The 25813-nt window shown below is 38.2% G+C and overlaps 1 long non-coding RNA gene and 1 other non-coding gene across 3 annotated transcripts in view; one reads left to right on the forward strand and one right to left on the reverse strand.

Moving 5' to 3' along the window:
* The window catches only part of LOC122236612, a 227966-nt gene that overhangs the window by 173160 nt on the left and 28993 nt on the right, over positions 1 to 25813 (forward strand). For both annotated transcript variants that reach the window (XR_006214702.1, XR_006214699.1), the window contains one exon: positions 1775 to 1822. This is a non-coding gene — a long non-coding RNA (uncharacterized LOC122236612). The remainder of the gene's footprint in view (positions 1 to 1774; positions 1823 to 25813) is intronic.
* Positions 7224 to 7330, reverse strand: LOC122232033. The gene has a single exon (XR_006209355.1). It is a non-coding gene; the product is annotated as a U6 spliceosomal RNA (small nuclear RNA).

Raw genomic sequence — 25813 nt, forward strand, 5'->3', positions numbered from 1 at the left:
AACAGATGGATGGACAAAGAAAAGGTGATATATACAAAGGAATTTCATCCAGCCATTAAAAAAAGAAGGAAATTCTGCAACATGCAACAACATGGATGAACCTTAAGCACATTATGCTAAGTGAAATAAGCGAGGCACAGAAAAACCCTGCATGATTCCATTTACATAGGATATCTAATATAGTCAAATTCATAGAATCAAAGCATGACATGGTGGTTGCCAGAGGCTGAGGGGATGGGGGAATGGAGAATTACTAGTCAGTCGGCATAAAGTTTCAGTTGAACAAGATGAATAAAACCTAGAGATCTGCTGTACAACATTATACCTAGAGTAAACAATACTGTTATACACACCTACAAATTTGTTGAGAGGGTAAATCTCATGCTAATTGTTCTTACCATAATACAATTTTTAAAAATTAAATGAATAAAATATTTTGCTCCACACTGTCTTTAAGGTTTCATGTAATAGACACAGTATAGATTCGTTCTTACTATTCCAATTCCGTATTTTTGTTAGTTCTTTGGAGTCACCTTTGCCTTTTCATGGACAATTAGGTGGAATTGAATTTTTCTTTGTCATTAAATTGCCATTTCACCTACAAGACTGAGGTTTTTCTAGGCAATTTAAATAGAATCCTGGCACTATTTTAAGTTATAAACTCATCTCAGAAGCACCGTGCACCTGCTGTATGTCAGGCTTTCTGCCAGGTGATGGCTACAAAGAAACAGTTTCCACCCTCATGGAGTTCCCACTGGAAAGGAAGAAGCTGGTGATGATCATATCAATACTTAAATTCCATGCTTATCACCTATGATAAGTACTATGCAGGGAAACGGCAGCGAGCAATGAGAGAAAATAACACCGGGGGACCTATTACCCTCACGATTATGGGAGAAAGTCTCCTCATAGACTGAGAAATGACTAGTGACCCAGGCAAGGAACAAGTAGTGTGATATTCCAAGAGAGTGAGCTGTGCTCCTGGAGGTCTTGATGTGGGGAACAGCTTGGTGTATTTCTGGAACTGAGAAGAAGGTCCTAGTGCAATGGGATATGAAAAGAGGGGAAGATGAGTTGGAGGTGGGAAGTTTGAGTAGAGAGAGGCCAACTGATGCAGGGGTTTGTAGTTCATGACATAGGGTTTGTTTGTTTTGTGAAGTACAGTTGGAAACTGTTGGAAAATGTAAGTAGGAAAGTAGTAGGATCTAATGTATTTATTTAAATGATTAGCTTATAGAAGGTCAGGAATTAGAGAGTGAGGCAGAGTGCAGGGAATACTCCCTGTTGAAGAAATAAGTCAGGAAGTATATCTTTCTCTACTTTAACAAACACAGTTTGATTGTAAGAGCAATGGGTATTATAAACATCGGCAATTCTGTGTTCTGTGTATCTCGTTAAAATTACTTACATTTTTGTTTTGTAATGTTCACGTTTAAACGTTATGGTTAGTTTCTGCATAGAGTCTTATTTCCTGTTTTCAGTTTCTTTAAAAAGTTGAGATCATAATACCATACATATGGCCTTTATTCATTCAGCAAAATTTTACTGATCATATGCTATAAGAATTGTACAAGGTGAAGACGTTTACAACTGCCATCTGTCACCCTACCCTGTCCCTACTCGCACTCATACTTGCTGTCTGTCTTGCGTCTGTGGATCACTAAGCTGTAGAATCAGTATTCACTATGCCATCTTCTCCTTACACTTGAAAAAATGTATATATCAGTTCTTTCTATCTTTTATTAAATAACATCTTTCTTTAATTCAACTCCAGAGTCCTTGGCGCTGCTGATTCTGCTGGGCTTGAGCTAACGTTGAAGAGGTAGGTATGTTTCATCTCATGCTTTTATTATTAGGGCCCAGACTATCTAAATTTAATGCTGCTTCTGGAAACTTATAAGTAATTTTGACAACAAGAAAACTGAAAAATAATTCTTGAAAGTAAAAAACTAGCATCTCTATTTGCTATCTCAAGAACATAATATACACACATCTAAAGAAGCTGTTTGTCCAATGTAGTTCTTAAAGAAACGAATGGAGTCTCCCAAATTAGAGTGTACTTGTGCATACTTAATGTTTCAGTTAGCTATTTATGCAAAGTGCAGGTTCTTCTCTCTTTTGAGAGATGAATGCACAAGTATGTAGCTTACCGATTTTTGTTTTGCTGCTGCCACAAATTGCACAAGACTTTGTTAAAGTTCTCTTGTCCATTTAAGGTTCACATTTTAGTCAGTCTTCAAAAATGCATTTCTTTGGTTCTTGCTCAGAGTTAAGTGATGAATTCCCCATTGCTTTTAGAAAGAAACATAACACTTACCAAGTACTCTAGGGTTGAATTCTGTAAGTAAATTTCTGAGTTTCTGAGGTGATCTTTCTTCACTCTTTCCTTAGCACTTCTAGATTCTGTGTTGCATGTACTGAACTTTAGTGTTTAGTAAGCACACTAAATCTTTTGCACAAATTATTTGTTATTAGAAAAGTTATTGAATTGAGGAAAATATGTTCAGAAGCAATAAACATTGATAACTTGTGGTTGAAAATTTAGTTACATATATTTAAATATTTGTCATGGTAGTTATGAAAATGCCTACTTACCTTTGCAAATATAAAGTAATATGTTTTCTTTAATCTAGAGGCAAATATGATCAGTTGTTTTAGTAAACTATATGATATTCTTATAATGATAATGGTTAAATATTTCACTTGCATGCAGATGAAATGATCACTGATAACGTATACAGCTATCATGTAGATAATCTTTTTTCATTGCTTAGAAGATAGATAATATATGAGCAATATCCGTAACTTCTATCCATATCTATCAGTTTGTTCCTGAACACAGTCCTGAGAAAAAAATAATATAATGAACATGTGTCCATATATGCTAGTCCATTGATTTGGGGAGTGGTTTTTTAGGACATATAAATAAGGAATGAAACTCAAATGAACAATGTAGAATTAAAATTCACTTCCCATTCTTTTTCATGTGCAGCAATTCAGTCATTGGTTTCAGAGGTAAAAAAAAAAAAGCATTAGGTATTGGATACAAAGAATATAGGTAGAATTGACAGTCAATGATTTTAAAACAAAGGGAAATATTGTTATTTGAAAGAAGAGCTTACATTTCTAAAAATTTCACTTGCATAAAATTATCAGGCTTTAAGTGAGTCACATTTGAGCAGCTACTGTGTACCGTCCATTACAACAATTTTATCCTCCCCCCAGCCTTGACTTTTGCAAAGGGATTTTCCAGGGCAATAGGTAAGATTATCGTCTCTGAACATGCTGATAGGAAGCTAACAACTTAAGTTCCTGTGTGTGAGAACCAGGGCTCCCTCTTTACTTGTGGAATGAACATGAAGGGTTGTTTTCCCCTAGTATGCTGTAACTATTCAAGACATGCTTGTTTGTTGTTGCCCATGGTAGTAAAAATGTTTAGTATTTGACCCGTCAACTCAAAATTAAGGTTTCTAGATGGTGGTAACCCTTTTTGTGTTTAGCTTCTCACTAATGCATGATGCCTAATTAACTCAAGGTTTGAGGGTAAGTTGCTTAGATGACAGCTGTTAACTGGTGATGCCAACAGGATCAGGTTGAGGAGCTAAATACTCAAGACCTGTCAACATGAAAGTCAGTGATTCTCAACACTGATTGCGGAATAGAATCACCTGGAAACTTAACTGGGTGGGATGATCGGGTTGGAAGTGCAGATTCATTTAATCAGAGCCAGAGGTAGAGGAAGCCTGGACAGAAATATTTTTTAAAAACTTCCCAGGGACGGTTCCTATTGTGTAGACAGGATTGAGAAACTGGGGAGTGGCTCCTTTTCTGGCAGAAAGAAGATAATTGAGCCACTGATTTCACCTGCCTTAAGAGAAGGTTTTGATTACAGACATTTCAACATGGTATTGTTTCTTCTGTTAGATAGGAGGTTCCCAAAGTGGTCAGAAGACTGGTAACATCAGTGTCTGGGAACTAGTTAGCGATGCAAATTTTCAGACCTTCTAAAACAAAAACTCTGGAGATGGAGCATAGAGCACTGTGTTTTAAAAAGTCTTCCAGTTGATTCCAATATATCTTAACGTTTGAGAACCATCGTTTTCAGTAAAGTCTTGGCTAACATAGGTATTTAGAGGCCAACAATTGAAGCTCTCCACACTCATCACCCATTTAGAGTTCAGTTAAATGGAAAGCACCTCATTAAAAGTTAATGAGACCTACATCTTACCTGGATGAATAAACAGCTTCATCATGAGAATATAGTAGTGGACCTAGATGACATTTTATTATTTTAAGAGCCTTCCAAGAGTAATGAGTTACATGGCATAAAGGTTCACATCCAAAAGTTAGTGCTCTTCCAAGGAATATGTTGTGAATATTTTTTTTATTCCTTCATTATTAAAATCCCTGAAGCAAAATGGTCTGTCCCAAAATTTGGAATACATTACATAACAAATCACTTCTCTGGTGGTCAAAATTAGACTCAGAGTAATAGACTCTCAAGTTCTTCTTTTCCCATCTGAAGAACTAAATTGGTATCAAGGCAAGAAAACATATTTTATACTCTGTTGATGAGTTAAGCCCTCTAAGAGTTGTAAGGATAATTGGAGTTCTTCTTCATCACTACTACAGCTTGACTCTCCAAGTATTTTATTTATTTAAGGAAAATGTCATCTATATTCTCTCTCTGGTCTATAAGTTTCAAGGATTCTTGTTACTCTCACATTTGGTTTTCTTTTTGACACATAAATTTTTTCCTACCATATGTCTACTCTCAACTTTGAATCCCCATACAGTGCAGAGTGCCTTCCTTTTTCTATTGCATCTGTTTCTTTTTGATAAGCTGTGCCCTTTCACTGTTGCATATCATGAATCTCATCCCATCAAGTTTCAATAATATCTTTCTGTTCATGTGTACTTCTTTGGCTTTAAAATTGAGATAGAAATTTTAGCCTGGGATTTTGAATATTCAGATATAATCATCCGGGTCTAATTACTAAAGAGTTAACTGCCAATCTCTCCGTGTAGAGAATATAGTCAATGGTATCGCAGTATTACTGTGTGGTGACAGATGGTAGCTACACTTGTGGTGATCCTAGCATAACGTGTAGAGATGTCGAATCACTATGAAAATAATGTAACGTCATTGTGTGTCAACTATAGTAAATTTTTTTTTTTAAAATTCTCTTGCTGTTCATGGAATCACAGAAATACAGGATTAGAAGGAATTCTGAGTTTGCATGGAAACTCTCTGCTTTATGGTTTTTCTTTTCATGTAACAATCATTTTACCTAGTAATTAGAAATTTTAAATTTATTTTTTGTCTTTGCCTTTCAAACTGTAATTTATTTCTTATTAGAATATTTTTAATGTGTATTTATTTTTGAGAGAGAGAGAGACAGAGAGAGCATGAGTGGGGGAGGGGCAGAGAGAGAAGGAGACATAGGCTCTGAGCTGTCAGCACAGAGCCTGACGCGGGGCTCGAACCCACCAGCTCCGAGATCATGACCTGAGCCAAAGTCGGATGCTTAACTGACTGAGCCACCCAGGTGCCCCCAAACGGTATTTTAAATACCTTTCCCGGGGCGCCTGGGTGGCTTCATCCATTAAGCGTCCGACTTCAGCTCAGGTCATGATCTCACGGATAATGCGTTCAAGCCCCGCCTTGGGCTCTATGCTGACAGCTCAGAGCCTGGAGCTTGCTTCAGATTCTGTTTCCCTCTCTCCAGCTACAAATTTTACTTCTTCTTTACAGCACCTACACAATTTATAATTATATATTTAGTTGTGAGATACTTTTTAAGTGCTTACCGTCCTTATTAGATTATAACCCCACAAGGGAACAGGGGATATCTATTTCTTAATCTTTTGTCTCCAGTGGTTAGCACTATACTTACAAAGTACCTGCTCAATAATTAGGAGTTTTGCTAGTTACTCTGCTACAAAGGGAAGTGGGGAATGCTGGCATGTGTTATACAACAACCTGTATCCTTTTGTCTCACTTATAAAACATATGTCATTGCAGCAGAACATTTTGAAAATAACTTACTTTCTTCCTATTGGCCCCTAGACATTGGTAATGTGTTTTAGTTGACTAGAGTCCACCAATTCCACTTATGTACATGGACTGTTGATCTCAGCTAAGAGAGCTGCAACTAAAGAAACACCTATGTCACCAACCTAATAAATTGGTACACACAGACCTTTTTAAACTAATAACAATCAGTAATAGTAACTGATAGCGAGTTTTAGATAAATGCCAAGCTCTGAGTTAAGCACTGTGTATATATTATCTCTTAAAAAATGTATATGAGATAAATGCTCTTTTATTATCCTAATTTTCCCTGTGGACACAGGGAGAAAAAACATTACACCCAAAGTCACTTATATATTAAATGGTTGAGTCAGGGTTCTAACTTAGCTCTTTCTGAGTCAAATAAGCACAGGATTTTATCTATTTCTTTGACAAATAATGATAAGATTGATACTTTTTTACAGAAGTTTATTCATTTTGATAGAGAGCTGAGCAGGGGAGGGAGGGAGGGAGGGAGGGAGGGAGAGAGAGAGAGAGAGAGAGAGAGAGAGAGAGAGAGAGAGAGAGAGAGAGAGAGGATCCCAAGCGGGCTTCATGCTGTCAACACAGAGCCTGACGTGGGGCTCCATCTCATGTTTGGTGAGATAGTGACCTGAGCCACAATCAAGTTGGATGCTCAACCAACTGAGCCACCCAGGTGCCCCTGATTTTATTAAATTACAGTACAGTTGACATACAGTATTAGTTTCAGGTGTTCAACATAGTGATTTGACATTTATATATATTACAAAATTCTCACCACAAAAAGTATAGTTACCACCTGTCACCTTACAAAGTTATACAAAATTGACTATATTCCCTGTAGATTGACTTTTCTAAAGAAAGATATACTTGCTGGATTAGAGTAGATGATCATCATGTCCAGGCAAACTGCCTTTTGTAAATTAATTGAAGGGTACCTATTCACTTACAGAACTGAATTATATATTTAAATCATATGCACTATATATATGCATGCTATATATTATATGCACAGTAATATATATTACATATATTTATTTGCTAGTACATAAGAGTTAACATTTATCAAATGCTTACTGTGAGCCTAATTCTAAATTAAGTAGTATTAAAAGAGGTGTTATCTCATTTAAAGATCATACCTTATGCAGTAGTACATTTGCCACTTAAAAAAAATATGGAATGGTTCATAAATTTGTGTGTCATCCTTGTGCAGGGACCTTGCTAATCTTCCCTGGATTGTTCCAATTTTAGTATATCTGCTGCTGAAGTGAGCACAATACTTTCCACTTTTTATAGGTGACAGAACTGAGGTGCAAAAAGAAATAAGGACACTTTTACTGAGGTCATATCATTTATAAATGATGGAGCCAGGTTTGGAATACAAGACCATTTGACTCATAGGATACATTTATCATCTATGTCTTTCTTCTCAAATCCCTAAACTGACCAGGGATTAAAAGTTTTTAGCAGTATTTTTCACGTGTCTTCTGAGTATTTCTCTGTCATTCGGTACAGTTGGATATATGGAATATTCTCTGTCATGAGAATTTAGGCACTTGGAAATGTACTTAGTAAGTGCAGGCCACCTCAGGGTATTAATTTTTACACTAACTCCTGTTAGTAAGACCTTAGTAAATCCTAAAGTGTTTCTCTTCCTTTAAAGAAAAACGTTAGAACCTTTCTTCTCCCCAGTGTCTGACAGTCATAAAAGCTTGACCAGCCTAGGACAAAGAAGTCAACACTTCAATATCAAGTTGATATGAGAGCCTTTAGGATAATGACCATCACTTTTGTAGGTCATATGCTGCAAACGTGTATAGCATTGCCTAATTAATTTTAGTGGATTGATTGACATGTGCAGTCACCTCATTCTTGTATTGCTCCCTGAGACCATACTTTGTCTGGGGCTCGTCTTACCACTTCCTAATTTGTATAAATTCCTCTAGCTCTCAGATACATGGATCTGCATTTGCTTAAGGTTGTGCCTTGTGGATTAGGAAACTTTAGAAACACTTGGAGAAACAATATTTTTCTGAAAACGTAAAACAGGAATTTGTATGTTATGTTTTCAGTTATTCACATATCTTGTCAGATCAAGAACAAAACTTTGGGATTTAAAAAATTATGCAAATGCAGTAATTCAGCTTGCAAATGAACTATTAGTCATTTTTCTTAGCCTACAGATTTGATTTAATAACATGTTTAAATGTAGACAAGTCTCTTTTAAGTATTTGATCATTCATGTTCTTCTCTCTGGAGAACTTCACTTATGCTAGAACCAAGTTAGCATGTCTAGAAAATGATGTGAAGTAGAGAATTTTGACTATATGACATCAAACTGCACAACCTAGAAGGGATGGATCAAATATTTGAAACATAAAATTTTTCAAAACTGAAGCAGGAAGAAATAGAAAATCTGAACAGACCAATTAAAAGTAACACAATTGATTCAAAAATCAAAAAAACTACAAAAAAAGCCCCAAAAGTCCAGGATCAGATGGATTCACAAGTGAATTCTATCAGATATTTAAAGAAGAGTTAATACCTATTCTCCACAAACTATTCCAAAACATAGAAGAGGAAGGAAAGCTTCCAGATAACATTCTAAAACGACAACATTGCCAAAACCAGAAAAAGACCCCCCCCCATGCCATACACACACACACAAAACTACAGGTCAATATCACTGATGAACTTACATGCAAAAATTCTCAATGAAATATTAGCAAACCACATACAAAAATACTTTAAAAATAATATTCACCATGAGCAGGTGAGATTTATTCCAGGGATGCAGGGATGGTTCAGTATTCACTAATCAATTGTCATACACCACATCAACAAAATGCAGGAGAAAATCATCCTACACTGACAGTGTGGAGCCTGCTTGGGATTCTCTCTGTCTCTCCCTCTATCTCTTTCCTCTCCCATACTCTCTCTTTCTCTCTCTCTCAAAGTAAATAAATAAACTTAAAAAAAATCAATCACCATGATCAAGTGAGAGTTATTGCTGGGTTGCAAGAGTGGTTCAGTATTCACAAATCAATCAAGGTGCCACATCACATCAACAAGAGAAAGGATAAATATCTTATCATTTCAATAGATGCTGAGGAGCATTTGATGATGTACAACATCCATTCATGATAAAAATTCTTAGCAAGGTAGGTTTAGAGGGAACATACCTCAACAAAATTAAGCCCATATATGAAAACACCCACAGATAATATCATATTCGATGGTGAAAAACTGGGAACTTTTCTCCTAAGGTCAGGAACAACACAAGGATGTCCATTCTCACCAGGTTTATTCAACATGGTACTGCAATAGTTAGCCACAGCATTCAGAAAAGAAAAAGGAATAAAAGGCATCCGAACTGGTAAGGAAGAAGTAAAACTTGTACTGTTCACAGATGACATGATACTGTATTTGGAAAACCCTAAAGACTCTACAAAAACAAGTAAAACTGATAAATGATTTCAGTAAGATTGCAAGATACAAAATCAATATACAGAACTCCGCTGCATTTCTATACACTAATAACGAAGTAACAGAAAGAGAAATTAAGAAAACAATCCCATTACAATTGTACCAAAAATGATCAAATACCTAGGAATAAACTTAACAAAGGAGGTGAAATAACTGTACTCTGAAAAAATATAAAACATTGATGAAAGAAATTGAAGATGACACAAATTGAAAGATATTCTATGCTCATGGAACGGAAGACAAATATTGTTAAAATGTCCATACTACCTAAAGCAATCTACAAATTTAGTGCAATACCCATCAAATTACCAATAGCATTTTTCACTAAACTAGAATAATCCCAAAATCTGTATAGAACCACAAAAGACCCCAAATAGCCCCGAAAAACAAAACTAGAGGTATCATAATTCCAGATTTCAAGATATACTACAAAGTTATAGTAATCAAAACTATGGTACTAGCACAAAAAATAGACACATAGTTTAATAGAAAAGAATAGAAAATCCAGAAGTAAACCCATGATTATATGGTCAATTAATCTTCAACACAGTCAAGAATATGCAATGGGGAAAAGGCAGTCTTTTCAACAAAACTGTGTTGGGAAAACCGGACAGCTACCTGCAAAAGAATAAAATTGGAACACTTTTTACTATATACACAAAAATAAACTCAGAATGGATTAAAGATCTAAATGTGAGAACTGAAACCAAAAATTTTCTAAAAGAGACTGCAAGCAGTAATTTCTTTGATTTCAGCCACAATTTGCTAGATATGTCTCCTAAGGAAAGGGATACAAAAGCAAAATAAACTATTGGGACTACATCAAAATTAAAAAAAAAAAAAAAAAAAACCTTTGCCCAGCAAAGGAAATAATCGACAAAACTAACGGACAGTTTACTGAATGGGAGAACATACTTGCAAATGACATATCCAATAAGGGATAGTATCCAAAATGCAACTCAACCCCAAAAAATAAACAATTAAGAAATGGGCAGAAGACATGAACAGATATTTCTCCAAAGAAGACATACAGATGGCGAACAGACACACGAAAACATGCTCAACATCACTCACCATCAGAGAAATGCAAATCAAAACCACAATGAGATGTCACCTCACACCTGTAAGAATGTAAAGTAAAAAACACACGAAAAAAATGTTTGTGAGGAGGTGGATAAAATGGAACTCTTGTGCACTGTTGGTGGAGCTACTGTGGAAGAGAGTATGCAGGTTTCTCAGTAAATTAAAAATAGAGTTACCATATGATCCAGTAATTCTATTACTGGGTATTTACCCAAAGAGTATGAAAACAGTAATTGGAAAAGATATGTGTACCCAAATGTTTATTGCAACATTATGTACAATAGCCCAGATATGGAAACAGCCCAAGTGTCCATCAGTAGATGGATAATTCCATTATATATAATGGAATATTATTCAGGTACAAAAAAAGAATGAAATATTGCCATTTGCAACAACATGGAGGGATGTAGAGGGCATAATGCTAAGTGAAATAAGTCAGTCAAATAAAGACAAATACTATATGATTTCACTTGTATGTGAAATTTGAAGGAAAAAACCCCGAAGGAACAAAGAGAAAAAGAGACAAACCAGAAAAAAATAGGCTCTTCACTATGGGGAACAAACTGATGGTTACCGGATGGGAGGTGGGGGGGAGACAGGTGAAAAGGATTAAAAGTGTACTATCGTGATGAACACTGAGTAATACGTAGAATTTTGAATCACTGTAGTTTATACCTGAAACTAATACAGCACTGTATATTAACTATACTGGAATTCAAATAAAATAAAAAAAAATAGAGCATAAGAAATACTGTTTGTGATATTATAATAATGATATAATGGGACAGATGATAGCTATACTTGTGGTGAGCATAAAAAAATGATAAACTTGTCAAACCACTAAGTCATACACCTAAACTAAAGTTACAGTGTGTGTCAACTAAAACAAAACAAAACTTTTGGCGGTGTATGCCAGAAAGAAATAGAAATTCTATTTCTAAAGAAAAAAGGAATTCTTTTTTAACAGATGGAAAGAGTGATCAAATATGCATGAAAGGTAGAGACAAAGACAGAGACAACCTCCATAGAAAAATGAAAAGAAAATATAGGCTCAGATGTCCTTTCACTGAAGCCAAGATTTCTTGCAAAGAGAGTGCTCTGAAATCTCAAATTTGTGGAAGGAACTCTCTCTGGCAATTAGTTACTTGTGGTTGGCAAGAGATTAAACTTCTTCACGATGTGTCAAATGTCTTCAGTTTCACTCAACTGCCACAGACACTACCCACACAACAGTAACTGGCTCTGGTTGGCTCAACAAAGATGCTCTTGTGAGTGAATTAAGACCAAAATAACTTTCTCCTCTTCCTAGTCCTGCAGAAGAGAAACAATAGTGAGATTTACAATCAAATTTAGGCCATTCAAAAAGAAGAATTTGCTTTCTCATCTTCTGATTTGAAACATTCAGACACCACTTTTGGTAATACTCTTATTACTCTCAAGAGGACAAAAATGAGTAAACTGTTATAGAGTGAAAGCTGTACCTTTTTTTTTCTCAGAATAGACCACATGTTTAAGCATTTCTTTCAGTAGAAATTCCATTTGGTTACTAGGTGGCAAAAATGCTTCCAGTTTTGATAGGAGTCATAATTAGTGACTTTCCATTGGAGTCTAACTGGGAATAACTAATGTCGAAAAGAAGTCACAGATTGGGGCGTCTGGGTGGCTCAGTCGGTTAAGCGTCCGACTTCGGCTCAGGTCATGATCTCACGGTCTGTGAGTTCGAGCCCCGCGTCGGGCTCTGTGCTGACAGCTCAGAGCCTGGAGCCCATTTCAGATTCTGTGTCTCCCTCTCTCTCTGCCCCTCCCCTGTTCATGCTCTGTCTCTCTCTGTCTCAAAAATAAATAAACATTAAAAAAAAAAAAAAGAAAAGAAGTCACAGATTAAAATGAAGCAAGATTTACTGAGGTTTGTCCTTCATAACCATAGAAAATTTAAAACATAAGGATATCAAATCCACTCTAGTCTGAATTGGGTATTGACATACTTGCTGCATTGGGGTCTGTGGCAAGCAGGATTACTGATCCATATAGGCTATAAACCTAATTAAGGAGTTAATGTATGATGGTGTAAGCTGAGATATAAATTGGAGAGGGATTATGATCTCTAGAAAACTTTGGTGATGAGTCTTAACTAAGAATATCACCTATGGACATGAAGGTATTTGCTCAAACATAAAGACATTTTCTCTGAGAGACTAAAAGCAGTTGCTTCTATTTGGAATAAAAACGCTATTTGGAATATTTGCTCCAAGTCTAGTTCTTTTCTCTTATATATTAGAAACTAGTAATTAAAATGGTATATTAGGGATGCGTGGCTGGCTCAGTCAGTGGAGTGCATGACTCTTGATCTCAGAGTTGTCAGTTTGAGCCCTACGCTGCATGGAGAAAATATTTAAAAACAAAATTTTTAAAAGTAAATAAAATAAAATGAGATAATAATGTGCACATTGGTTTCCTTGGGCTGCATAATAAAGTAACAAGAACTGGGTGGCTTAAAATTACAGAAATTTATTGTCTCACTCTTCTGAATGCTAGAGGTTCAAAACTGGCGGGTTGATTCTCTCTGAGAACTGTACGAGGGAGTTTTTTCTGTGTCTCTCCTGCAGCTTCTGATGGATCACTGACAATCTTTGGCTCGTAGACACGTAATTCCTATCTCCACTTTTACCTCACATAGTGTTCTCCCTGTGTTTCTTCTGTCTTTTCATATATTGTCTTTCTTTACTCATGTTTGTCTCTGTGTCCAAATGCCCCCTTTTTAAAAGGACACCAGTCATATTGGATTAGAGCCCAGCCTCATGACCCCATTATAACTTGATTATCTATGTCTGTAATGACTCTATTTTTAAATACGTTTATATTCTGAGGTGTTACCAGGTCACTGGGTTCTTGTCCCAGATACACCGAAGAATTGGAGACCCAAGACCAGAATGGGGAGATAGAGTTTATTGAATAGATAAGTATAGTGCATTTCAAGTGTGCAAGTGGACCACTGCTGGAGCAAGAGTGGCAATGGCACCGAAAAGCTCTAGCTGCATCCTTGTAAGCCTGCTTATCGCATATGTAAATTTGGGTTTGATTGACATTTTGATTGACAGCTCTTTGTTATATAACATTTTGGCCTCTGCGCATGTGCCTACCCATGATGCATTCTGTTATAATTGTAGTTATTTATGTATTGTATATTGATGAGTGTCTAATGAGCTGTTGTTGTGACCTTAAAGGTAGTTAAGGACAATTTGGACCCTTTGTGTGCATGCTTAGCTCTTAGAAGTCCCCTGTGGCTTTTGAGCCAGTTCTGTGCTAGGCTTTTCCTGTGCTAGGCTCTTACGGGTGGCTCTGAAGGTGTGGCTGTTAACCTTCCAGGGTGGCTCCCAGGGGATGGCCAGGATCTCCTCGCTTCTGCCTAACTAACTGCCTGACAGAGGTGCTGGAGGTTAGGACTTCCAACATATCTTTTTTTGAGAGGCTGCAATTCAGCCCATAACAATGTTTTATCAATCAAGCTCTTTTTTAAGGATATGTGTTTCCTAATGTTTTATGCAGATACAGAAGTTGGCTTACAAATCTTATGCATGGAAACAGTGTAAATCCTCTACCTTGTGGAAGCTTTCTGAAACTATAGGCCCATGACACCTGAAACTTGCAGCAGTTACTATAGGTAGGTATTGGAGATGCTAATCACTTTGTAGAAAGTGAAACAGTAACATTTCATCCAAGGTAGCTTTTCCTAAAGAGATGCAAGCTAGAGAAACTCCATTAATGGGCAAGAGAAAGTAGACTGCTCCTTCTTTTATTTGTCTAAATTCAAAGGCAGCAGGAAGGAGACTCTGCTCCCCAGTGCTGTTCCCTGGATGGCACTATTTTAGCACGACGAACAAACAACTACCTACCACAATACTTCTTTTGAAGTTCACATTCAAAGCCTCTAGGGTTCATGCCCATGGACTCTAGTAATAACCACTACTAGCTCATAGTAGTTCTTTACACTCCTTTCCTGTTCCTACTACTATAACAGATTTTATAAGAACTATCTGAACTAGGCACAGGTCACTGATTTCTTCTATTCACTCTACCCTATACACACACGCATACCCCGCCCCCCCCCCCCCCCCCCCAATCAGTAGAGATATAACTGCTCATTCATGTACGGCAACAGTCAGTATTCAGCAAAAGTTCACTCCTTCACCCCAGATGGTGATGAGATCTCCTAGAAAAGTTCTTATACACTAATTCATGTTCTTCCTTTAACCCCATTAATGCTATGAAGTGCTTGCTTTGAACCAGGTTATTAATTGAAATTTATAATTATTAAACTGGAAACAAAACTCTGGAAGGATGAGAAGAGGGGAAAATGCTAAGTAAGCAGCTGCCTCTGGTGTTCACTCCTAAGTCACCCCACTCTTCTCTCAGGGCTTGATGTTTTTTATCATTATTTTTTATTTTTTTAATGTTTATTTATTTTTGAGAGAGAGAGAGAGAGAGAGAGAGAGCGAGCATGAACAGGGGGTGGGCACATAGAGAGGGAGATACAGAATCTGAAGCAGGCTCCAGACTCTGGGCTGTCAGCACAGAGCCCAATGTGGCGCTTGAACTCATGAATGGTGATATCATGACCTGAACCAAAGTCAGATGCTTAACTGACTGAGCACCCAGGCGCCCTAAGAGACGTGATTTTGATATCAAAGTAACTTGCTCATCGACTAACCTTAAAGTGTTTAAGAGATACTTTGACATTCTTAATTGGCTGATGACTTACAAAAATTTGAACTCCTGCTTTCCTAACAGCTGTTATAACAATATTCTCAGCCATAAATATGATTCAAGTGTATTAAAAAAAAAACTACCCTCATTTGATGAATAGCTTTAGAAGACTTTATACTGTATTTAAATTTCATTTCACCAATGCCTGTATTGAGAAAATATGGTCTTCTAGGCCATTTACTTTTTTAAAACAAGAAAAATGACAGGAATTTAATCAACCCTTATATAGGTAGACTTTGGAGAGGAAAGAAAATAGGTGGATAATTTGACTTGGTGTATGAGAGGAGACAAACATGAAAGAAATAAAACTCTGAAGTTAGGGTTGGAAATCTGTAGCCAATTACAGTCAGACGATTTCTCGTGGTGTGAGAAGTGACTGCAATTGTGGGGCCCAAAGGGAGAGGAAACTCAACAGGGCATCTGTTAGCATCATCCTAGGCACCTTGGGAGCATTAGGTCTATTGTGCATATTGGAAGGCCCACATGTTCCCTACTTTGGTTTAGACACACTCAGCAATCAGCAGCTGGGTTTTATCTTATTATTTAATTTATGGGTATTCTTACGCCCTTAAGATAATCACAATTCCCAATACCCAATTTCTTTCTTCCAGCTTTGCCACCGATTCCACTGGGTTCTTGGACATTCAGTCCCCTTTGTCATTCCTTGGTTTCCTCATTTGCAAGCACAGGGACATTACACTTGTCACTTCCTTCTCTCAGACCGCTGGGAAGATTAATGGCATAATATGCTTAAAGCCTGTTGGACTCTTTCGAAACAAGGTGCTACATATGCACAGTATTTCATCCTTATTGATCTCCACTTTGAGGGAAAATTAAGTAAAATGAACACAGCTGGGGTTTAGCTTAGAGTAGGATTCAGGGACTGAAACTATCATTTGGGAAAATAATTCCTCTTACTTTGGAAGAGGGTTTCTGTTCAAGAACCTTGAGAATGAGAGCCTGAACATTTTCCTTCCATAATTGATTCTCTGTGTGATGATTCTCTCTGAGGCTCGTTGTCATCTCATAATTTCCTGGTAACATGCAAAGTTTGTGCTTTTCTCCATAATTTATAGAAACTGTGTCACAGAAAGTAGAAGTCCTCTTAAAAATAAAAAGTGGCAAGTTAAATTATGCAAGATGGAATTTCTATGAAAAAAATGGGGAAAAAGTAAATTCTATCATTTTTTTTTTCTTCAAGAAATAAAGTTCAGATGTTAGAGTCTGGACTTTTGAAATTGTAGCCATAACTAACAGTATCAAAACAATTGCATTTCTCAGAGCAGAGACCAGGAAACATTTTCACATGGATCATTGGTGTGAGGGGACACATAGGATTCACAAGGGGGCGCCCCTCAAACCTTTGATCCCATGTACAGGGGATACCGAGGGCCACTAAAAACACTAACATCTTATTGAATATTTACAGGGTTCCTCACATTTCCATACAGTATCTTGTTTTTTTTTTTTATTATTTAAAGTTTACTTATTTTTGAGAGAGAGAGTATGTGTGCAATCAGGAGAGGGGCAGAGAGGATATATATATATATATATAGAGAGAGAGAGAGAGAGAGAGAGAGAGAGAGAGAGAGAGTATCCTAAGAAGGCTCCATGATGTCAGTGCAGAGCCCGACATTGGGCTTGATGTCACAAACCTTGAGATCATGACCTGAGCCAAAATCAAGAGTTGGAGGCCTAACCGACTGAGCCACATACATTATCTTGTTTAATCTTCACAACAATTCTATTATTTTCCTCATTTCCAAAGTTAGGTGAAATAACGTGTCTGAGTTCACACAGCTAGGAAGTAGAAAAGCCTGGACTGAAAGTTATCTGGCATAAATCTGTGCCTACCATATTCTACTGTTTCTGAGAAGGGAGTCCAGAAGCGGATCAGTGAGTGTGCTTTTGTTAAAACAAGTGTCTGATTCCTCCACTAGGTTGCAAGCTCTTTTGAGGGCATTGAATGTGTCATGTTCATATTGTGGGAAACCCAATCATAAGCCCAGTGTCTGTGCATAGGAAAGATACCTGCAAAGGAGATATTGTTATCTCCTTGATGTAGATAAGAAACCTGAGGCTTTAAGACATTAAGCAATGTGCCCATAATCCCATAGCTGGTAAGGAGCAAAGCCAGGATTGTCATTCAGGACTTCAGACTCTGGTCCATGGCTCTTCCCATGACACTGCAGCTACTTCTACTCTTTTTTTCCTCTGTGTTCCCAAGTTTCTAATTTTACGAGGTTCTTGGTCACATTTTAAGCTCTGTAAGTAACTTAGGGAACATGCTATGTACGTTGAAACAATAGGTACCTTTAGCCTTCAAAAGACAGAGAGACAAGTAGGCATTTATAGTTTCTGCAAGGTACCATGCATGTTGCTAAGTATATTACTAATCCCATCTAATTTAATTTTCTTAACTATTCCATGACATAGTAGTACTATGGTCCCATTTTACAGATGAGGAAACTGAGGCAAATAGAGGTTAAATTACCTGTCCAAGGTCACACAATCATTTATACCCAGGTCAGCCTGACTCCAAAACCCAAATTCATGTAACTACACTACACTATGGTAACACAGTTCGGTGTCTCTCAAAGCTTTATTTTAATCTAATCGGACAGTGAATGACCAAGACGACTTCTGTTTCCCTTACTTAAGAGGCAGATTTCATCGAGTCTTTTTGTAGTTCAGTGTCAAAACAGTATTTCCATTGAGATACTTCAGTGTGATTAGTACTTATTAATGAAGTGAGCTGAAAAAACGATGGAAGTTTATAACAGGAACAGTTCCTTCAGGGAGGGCTAGAATTCTTTGTGTTCTTCTGTCTTCTGCCAGGCTGCTTAGGGCACTCACCCACCGAGGGCCTTCAGCTCTATCAGAAGTGCTGGCCTTCTCATCAGCATCAGATAATCACTGGTTTCATGTTTCCACCCACCTGGCCTTCCTGTTGCAAATCGCTGACATTCTTTCTTTCAGGGAGAGCCAGGAGCCAGTAACTATAATCCCTTTCTGTCCTTTGCCTCAGCTTCCTCTTCTTTTTATCTATAGAGACTTTATACCCACACTTAAGGAGAAACCTACTGTCAGGATGCAACCAAAAGCCTAGGCCAGTGACAGTTGGGCAGGAATGAGATTCCTGGCACACGTGCGAAGGAGGTGAGTTGGGGCAAAAGGAATGATGATGATAAATTAAAATAATGCTGAAGCAAAGTGGAATAGCAGCTGGTATGTGGAAAGTGTCATTAGTGTTCTAAAGGGAACCTAAAGTCATTCTTGGAAATGTAATCTATAAGGTGAAACTGCAACCTAAGAATTTGTTTTTATGGTCGTCTCGCTTCCCAATAAAGAGATGAGACGCCACATGGCAGCCAGGTTGTGAAAAAGTCAGAAATTTTGAACATTTGCCTCCTTGATTTTTGGATAGGGACAGTTGTATATCACATCCGTGCATGTATCTGGCATGTCTTAAAGAATCAGTCTTACGTCCTGAAATGAATGCTCAAAGCTTCATGTCTCAGCCTTCAGGATCCCCCCGCCCCCGAGATGCACTTTCACAGGTGTTTGGGTGTGGGGTAGAGGTGAGGGAATACTTCTAGCTCCTGCATCCCCTTACTGACTCAGCACTCAGAGTATGCTTCCTGAACCTGGCAAAGGTCATACTGCCCCCAGAGACGGACCGTGAATAGCCTGCCAGGTTGTCGGATCTTCTGGCTGGGGAATTAGATTTGGGGCTTCCCACAGGAAGTCTGGCGGGACTTTTCTACCTGCTTAAGCTGGTGGCCTCCGGGATAGGGGGACAACAGTAATCTATCATATTCTTCTGGTGCTATATTTGGTGCAGCACCATGCCCAATTTGCACTGAAATCTTTTGTGTGGTTAGAGATCTTTCACATCTTTCTTTTTCGTTAAAATGAAGATGTTTTTACTGAAATCAAGCATCATTATCCTGCCAAATCAATAAAACTGGGGCCGAATCATCTCTTCTTGCTCCCAACTTGTGAATTAAGGAGATTTTCTTTGTCTAACTCTTCTTCTGCAAAGGGTGATTCCCTTCACTAGTGCTTCACTCAGTCAGAAAACTTTGTGAGGCTGGCAAGGCTCACACGTATCCAGAGCTCTCCTAACTTCCTAGCACCAGCAGGCCTTCTCCAGAGAGCCAGTTTGCTAGACGAAGACTGGCTCCAGACAGCAGCTGATATCCAATTGCCTCACAAACCAGAAACGTTTAGTGTGAAGTTAGGATGCAGGCTCTGGAGTCACTGCGGCTGGTTTCAAACCCTTCCGTGGTACTAGCTGTGTGACGTTGGCTGAGTTATTAAACTCTCTAAGCCCAGTTTGGAAACAGAGGCCCTAATTTCTATCCCGTAGACTGTGGCAATGGAGGGTGTTAGGCTCTCAAAGTACCGTAGATACATGGTCCTCTCACTGCAGACTGGAAGCCTTGGCTCCAGCTGCCACATGGCTGTGAATGTGGCCACCAGCAGCGTTACTACAAAGAGCTGAGCAGACAAGAACAAATGGGGTTAGCACACATATGAACCGGAAGATTTGTAAAACCCTAGCTATCCCTACTCAACCAAGCCAGCATCCTCTTATTAGAAATATTTGGGAGAAGTTTTAGTTGCCGGTAGAATGTAATGCAAATGAGGATGAAGCCAAATACCTACTGTCTTTTGACTATTACGAATGTTAGCTTTTATGGTATATACACCCAGGGCTGTTGTGGCCTATGAAACACCTGTTACATATCTATTTATCTGAGTCTATCCTTAGTTATTTTATGTACAGCCACTGTTTTGGCCATAGAGCTCTTATAAAAAGGAAAGATTGGATAATTAAGTCAAATCGTATGATTTCCTGAAATTAACAATAGGCTTTCTATTTTGTATTCCTGTCTCTCCCTCTAGAATTTTCATTTTCACAGGTGAGATTGGTTCATCCTGAAATTTAAGTAGAATGAAGAACAGGCAAACTCAAATAGAAAAATAAATGCAGGTCATCCAAACTGAAATTGTATTCTGGGTCATCCGCAAAATGTCTTTGACCTCCTTTTGTTTCCACAGCTGTAAAATGGAAAAATTACAGCCAATTCCATAATTTTAAGTGTAATGAACAAAGCACTAGAAAGTACTTTTAAAATTAAAGTCGTGCCCATCTTAATTTCCAGCTTTAAGCACAAAGGTGATGCAAAACAGGCAGTTAAATAGTCTGTCTCATGAGTAAAATAGTATTTTATGTGGTATATGGTTCTTTGTTTGCCTAGGAAATTCTATTATGGAGCAAAACAAAAAAACAAAACCAAAAACAACAGACAAACAAAAAAACCCACCCCATTTAATTGGGAGTCAGGAATCCTGGGTTCTAATTCCAGAATGACCTTGGATTAATGAGGTGACTTCCCATCTTGGAATTTTTATGTTCCTTATTTGCTACTTGAAGGAGTTGATGCTCTCTGGTTCCTCTTTTCATTGCCAACACACTAATGATTTTATTTAATCAATAATGTAGAACGATTATGGTATCAACAGTTCTCTTCTGAGATCTAGCAGAGGTCAAATGGTTCAGGAAAGTGGGGAAGGGAGAAGAGGAGGAGGGAGAGGAAGATGCGGGAGAAGAGGAAGAAATGGATAGGAAGAGGGAGAAGGAAAAGGAAGATTCCTTTAGATGCCATGGAGCAGTACTGGCCCCACATTGATACTATGAAATACCCATGGTTTATCTTTGTACTTTTCACCGTTCTGTATTAATTCAGTTCCCAGCTCCCATGCTCTCTACAGATATCCAGATGAACAGTGTCTAGCTGATGTTCTAATCTTCCCACCCTCCTTAGGTGTGCCCTCCCCTCAAGAGTCCCCATACCTGAAAATCTCCTCTCTTTCCTCACATATCTGAGTCCAGCTGCAAGTTGGGAGATACTTAACTAATTAATTAATGCCTAAATGAGAATGACTTAATCTCTAACCCTCCTCCAGATACTTAATCAATTATACTTTTTTTAAAAAGGGTGCCTGCAACTAGCCTGTTAGCAGAGAATGAAGTGAGGGGCAAATCCAAGAGGTTGGGGGCAGAGTTGCAAGAGCACCACCAGAGCCATGCATGCAGGTCCTGCGGGATTCTGCTCCCTATGATAGTTCCCCAGAAACACCTCCTGCTTCCTCGGCCCTTCTCATTCTTTTTGTCTGAACACAGAGATGCTAGGAAGTGAGCTCTTATCACAATAGCTCCCTTGGGGCATCACAAATTCTTCATGAACTAAATCAGGATATAAACAAACAAACATAACCAAACAAATGAATAAATAATCCACAGCTGTTTGGTGATGACATTAGTGGCTGTGACTGTGCGAGTAGAAAGAGCAGAGCCTGGGTCTTCTCTCTTAAGTTGATACATGCCTAGATCCTAACAGCATCAAAATGATAATGGAGGGCAGTCAATGTTTACCTGGGATGAAGAATAAGTCAGGTAATTTCTTGGACAATCTGCTTTCCCCCAAAGCCTATTCATTCCCAGCCAGGTATTAAATGTTAGAGTCAGAAACAGGGAACCAGAGTTTTTCCTTTTTGTGCTATAGCCTTCCTTACTGTTATAGCTGATTCTGTTATAGCTGCAACCAGAAGGCAAGGACCCCAGGTCCCTGACTGCATTAGAAGAAGGATCAGTTGTCTCCCAACAAATGAAGAATGTAGTAGCAGAACAGAGTGGAGTCTAAGGAGTTACCAGGGCACTCAGCTATGACCATAAGGCTTGATCCCAAACCCTGATTTTACTGGGGAGTACTGGTACTTCCCTAATCATGCAGCTAAAAGCCAACAACACATGGACTGTATCTGATCTCGAGAGCCCAGACACCCCTCTCTGCTGCTCCGGAACGCAGTGGGCAGTGGAAGATACTCACATCTTCTTGTCTCTATGATTGTTCCCAGGGATATTGTTCTAGAAGGCTTTGTTTGTGTGCTGCCTGATCATTTTCCCTTTTTTATACAGCAGGATACAAAATAAGTATTTATCATCTAGTTTGTTGCTTCCTAAACTTTTTTTTATATTCCTGAGAAAAATTCCCATGTACAGTCATGGAAAAATCTCACCTACAATTCCCAGAGGTCTGGATGGGCTGAAGATGGGTTCAGTGGACCCCAGCTCAAGAACCCTGATAGAGGGAGCCATCCTTGCTCAAGAAAAGCAATGCAAGAGATACCAGGTATCTCTGATAGAGGTGTGTGTGGTATTGGAGCAGGGATAATCTAGAGGCAGGGATAATCTGAGTTTCTCTACCCTTTCACTACTTCTTCTTCAGAAACACTTATTGTTATCAGATAAAAAGTGTCTTCAAAAATTTGGGAAGCATTGCCTATGCTTATTTTTAAAATATGTTAGTTATATTTTCAAATAATATGCTCAATATGTTTTCCTTCAAATTTTAAACAACCTTTCAGGTGATGTACTTTTGAATTTAAAGCAATGGTCTACTTGCTCATCTAAAAAAGGACAATGAAATTTTTTTTTATATTTCTAGACTTTTTGGGCAGTCTTAAGTGTGTGTATTATACTGCTAGGTAGTCCTGAGAACATCTCAGTCATAGGAAGGGGATTAAATGCACATTTGTATGGATGCATGTTTATTTGATCTCATCATTAACATTAGTTATTACCTCCGTAATTATGATTGGAATATATAATCTCAAGTCCCATTAAGTCTTTTTCTTCTAGTCTCAGCAGGCTCTTGTTTCAACTAATTAACACAAAGGTCATTGTTCTCATTTTTAGAATACCAACAGATTGTAAAAACACAACACTGATTATGCTGCCAGGTTGGGAAAGACACAGCATGAACAGAATCTTCTTCTGCTCCATGAGAAGGAGTGGGCTTTTCCTCCTCTTGTCTCTGCCTGGGTAGAATTGACCAAAGATCAAGAGGAAAGTTCCAATCAAAATCTCTCTGGATTGGGAACATTGTTGTGAGTGTACATCCAGTTGTTTGTGGAATCCTAATGATTTTCTTGAAGATGGTGGCCCTGGGTCTTTCTCAGCTGAGAGATGATTCAGTCAGCAAATATTGATCATGTTAGCAACGTGCTGGTGGCATAACACAATTGCTGGGAAGGGACTCTCAGTCTTTCAGTAGTTAAGTAAAAGTGGAGACAACAAGCTACTTAATTGGTATATAAGGTGATATAAGGTAGAAGGTGATACATGCCAGAAAAAAGGTACAGATTGATCTATTACACATACAAAGGGAATAGAAGATGAAAGATACCGTCTAGCTGGAGAGGAATCAGGGAGGGCTTGACATGAGGAAAGCCACTGAGGCGAGCCTAGAGAATGAGAAGGATTGGAATATGCAATGATGGAGGACAGTGGATTCTAACACCCTCGCAAAGGCATAACCCAGAGGACCTCGGGAACTCTAGCACAACGTTTGTGTGTTTGCCTTAGCTAAGCTGCATGTCATTTCTTCTGTCCTAACTCTGCTTCACTCATCTCTCTCAGTGATTAGCCCCAGATTGGCAACGCCAGCAGGGACCAAGGGGAATTCTTCATTAATGCAGGCTGATGCTTCTAACTACTTTCCTGATAACTGCTGGAAAAAAACAGATTAATGAAGGCTCTACCCTATCTCAGAAGCATAGCTTAGAATACAAATCAGTGTGGCATCCAGTTTTGGAGGAAATCTTTAAAAATCTGCAGTTAAGTAATAAGCTGACCACAGCTAAAGTTTTTCTGGAGGAAAGCAAATAACAGTTGAACTAGCCAGACAGAGAGAATAGCTACTCTGAAAGAGTGATAGTTGAAAAAAAAAAAAGCTATTTTTCTTCCATCATAGCTGATGTATAAAGGAGATATCCCAGGAATAGCTCATATGTGAAACAAAATCGACGTGTTCAGGGAGCTGTTTCCAAAGACTTGACTTTGAACACCAGAAGAAACAGAAATAGTCTCTAATGGGGTAATAAATTGAAAGTGAATCCAGATTTTTGGTTCCCCTTCATCTTATTTGAAATTCAGTATACACCCTTACTAAATTTCTTTGTGTTTTTACCGATTTATGAAAACTAATTTCTGTATAAATATATCCCATGTGCACTTACATTGATTTAATGTGAAACATTTCATGTATTCATAAGTGTAATTTTTGCATGAGCTTTTTCAAGTGTAGTCCTTTGTCTTTCTTGTTCTTTTTATGTTGACTTCACCACCACCCAGTCTTCCTTCCACCTACGTAACCCAATACTCAAACTAATCTTTGTGAGCACCTAGTATGTGTAGACCCTATTTGCTGCAAGCTCATATAATCATAATTTGCATATGTACAAATATACCTGTACAGGGTGTTTTGCACTGGTTTATTGTACACAAAAACTAGCCTCATGCAAATCATACTTCTCGATCTCGTTTTTCCACTCACCATTTCTTTGTGGAAATCAGTCCAAGTCAAATGGTTTACCTCTCATCCTTTCCTTTTAATGACTGCATTGAGTTTCATGGTGTGGATAAAAAATTTGAGGTTATCATACTTTGCTTTATTCTTGGGAGGAATAGTTTTAAATGCCACCCAAATACTTATATTTCAGATGTCAACAAGCTAGGCTTACAAAAGCATGTTTTTACATCAGCCATTGATATTAAGAAGCTAATTAGATTTGCTCACACTACAGGGATCCACTAGAGACTCCCATTGTTCGTAGTTTACCTCCCCACCCCACCCCCCCAACCCCCTAGAAGTACTGGAAGCCTTCAGTTTCACCATCTGGCAGGAGAACAGGCAGATAAAGACCATATTTAAGGGGTCATTCCAAGTGAAACTGGCTTTGGGCTGGTTTCTATTGCATATTCATTCAGTAACAACATTTCTGCCTTCTTGGCATTTCTCCTTTATATGGGCAGTTTTTGCCTCCAGCCTACTACTTCTGTCCACATCCTGTGTCACTCATCCCACCTTCTACATTACCCAAGCGCAAACCTCTTACTTGCCCTCTCTTCCTGTACTTTTCATATCTGTCTGGTTTGGTCATTCCTCCTTGCTGAGCTAATTTTCTTTCTTTGTGCCACACTTCCGGAACGTTCCCTATTTTTCCACCTCAATATCTCTGGCTTATACCCCTCATCACATGTCCACAAAAACCACTCTTTGGATTAAGTTTGAATTGCAGGAATAGTTCTTTACTTGGCTTTCCTCTTTCACGAGCTTACTAACCCCCTGAGTACACTGTCTGTATTGTCTAACCTATCTTGTGGGCCCAGAACTCAGCACACTTCATGGGGCCTTCTGTGCAGCAAATGCTCAGAAGACATTTGTTGGGCTGACTTTGTTGCATTTGTATTCGTTGCATGGTGATTTTGGCTCCCAGAGTCTGTTATTTCTCACCATTGGCTCCATACATTCTTCAGTCACCAGCTGCCCATGAAACATCTCCTGCATTTAT

This window comes from Panthera tigris, chromosome A1 (assembly GCF_018350195.1).
Source record: "Panthera tigris isolate Pti1 chromosome A1, P.tigris_Pti1_mat1.1, whole genome shotgun sequence".
NCBI lineage: Eukaryota > Metazoa > Chordata > Mammalia > Carnivora > Felidae > Panthera > Panthera tigris.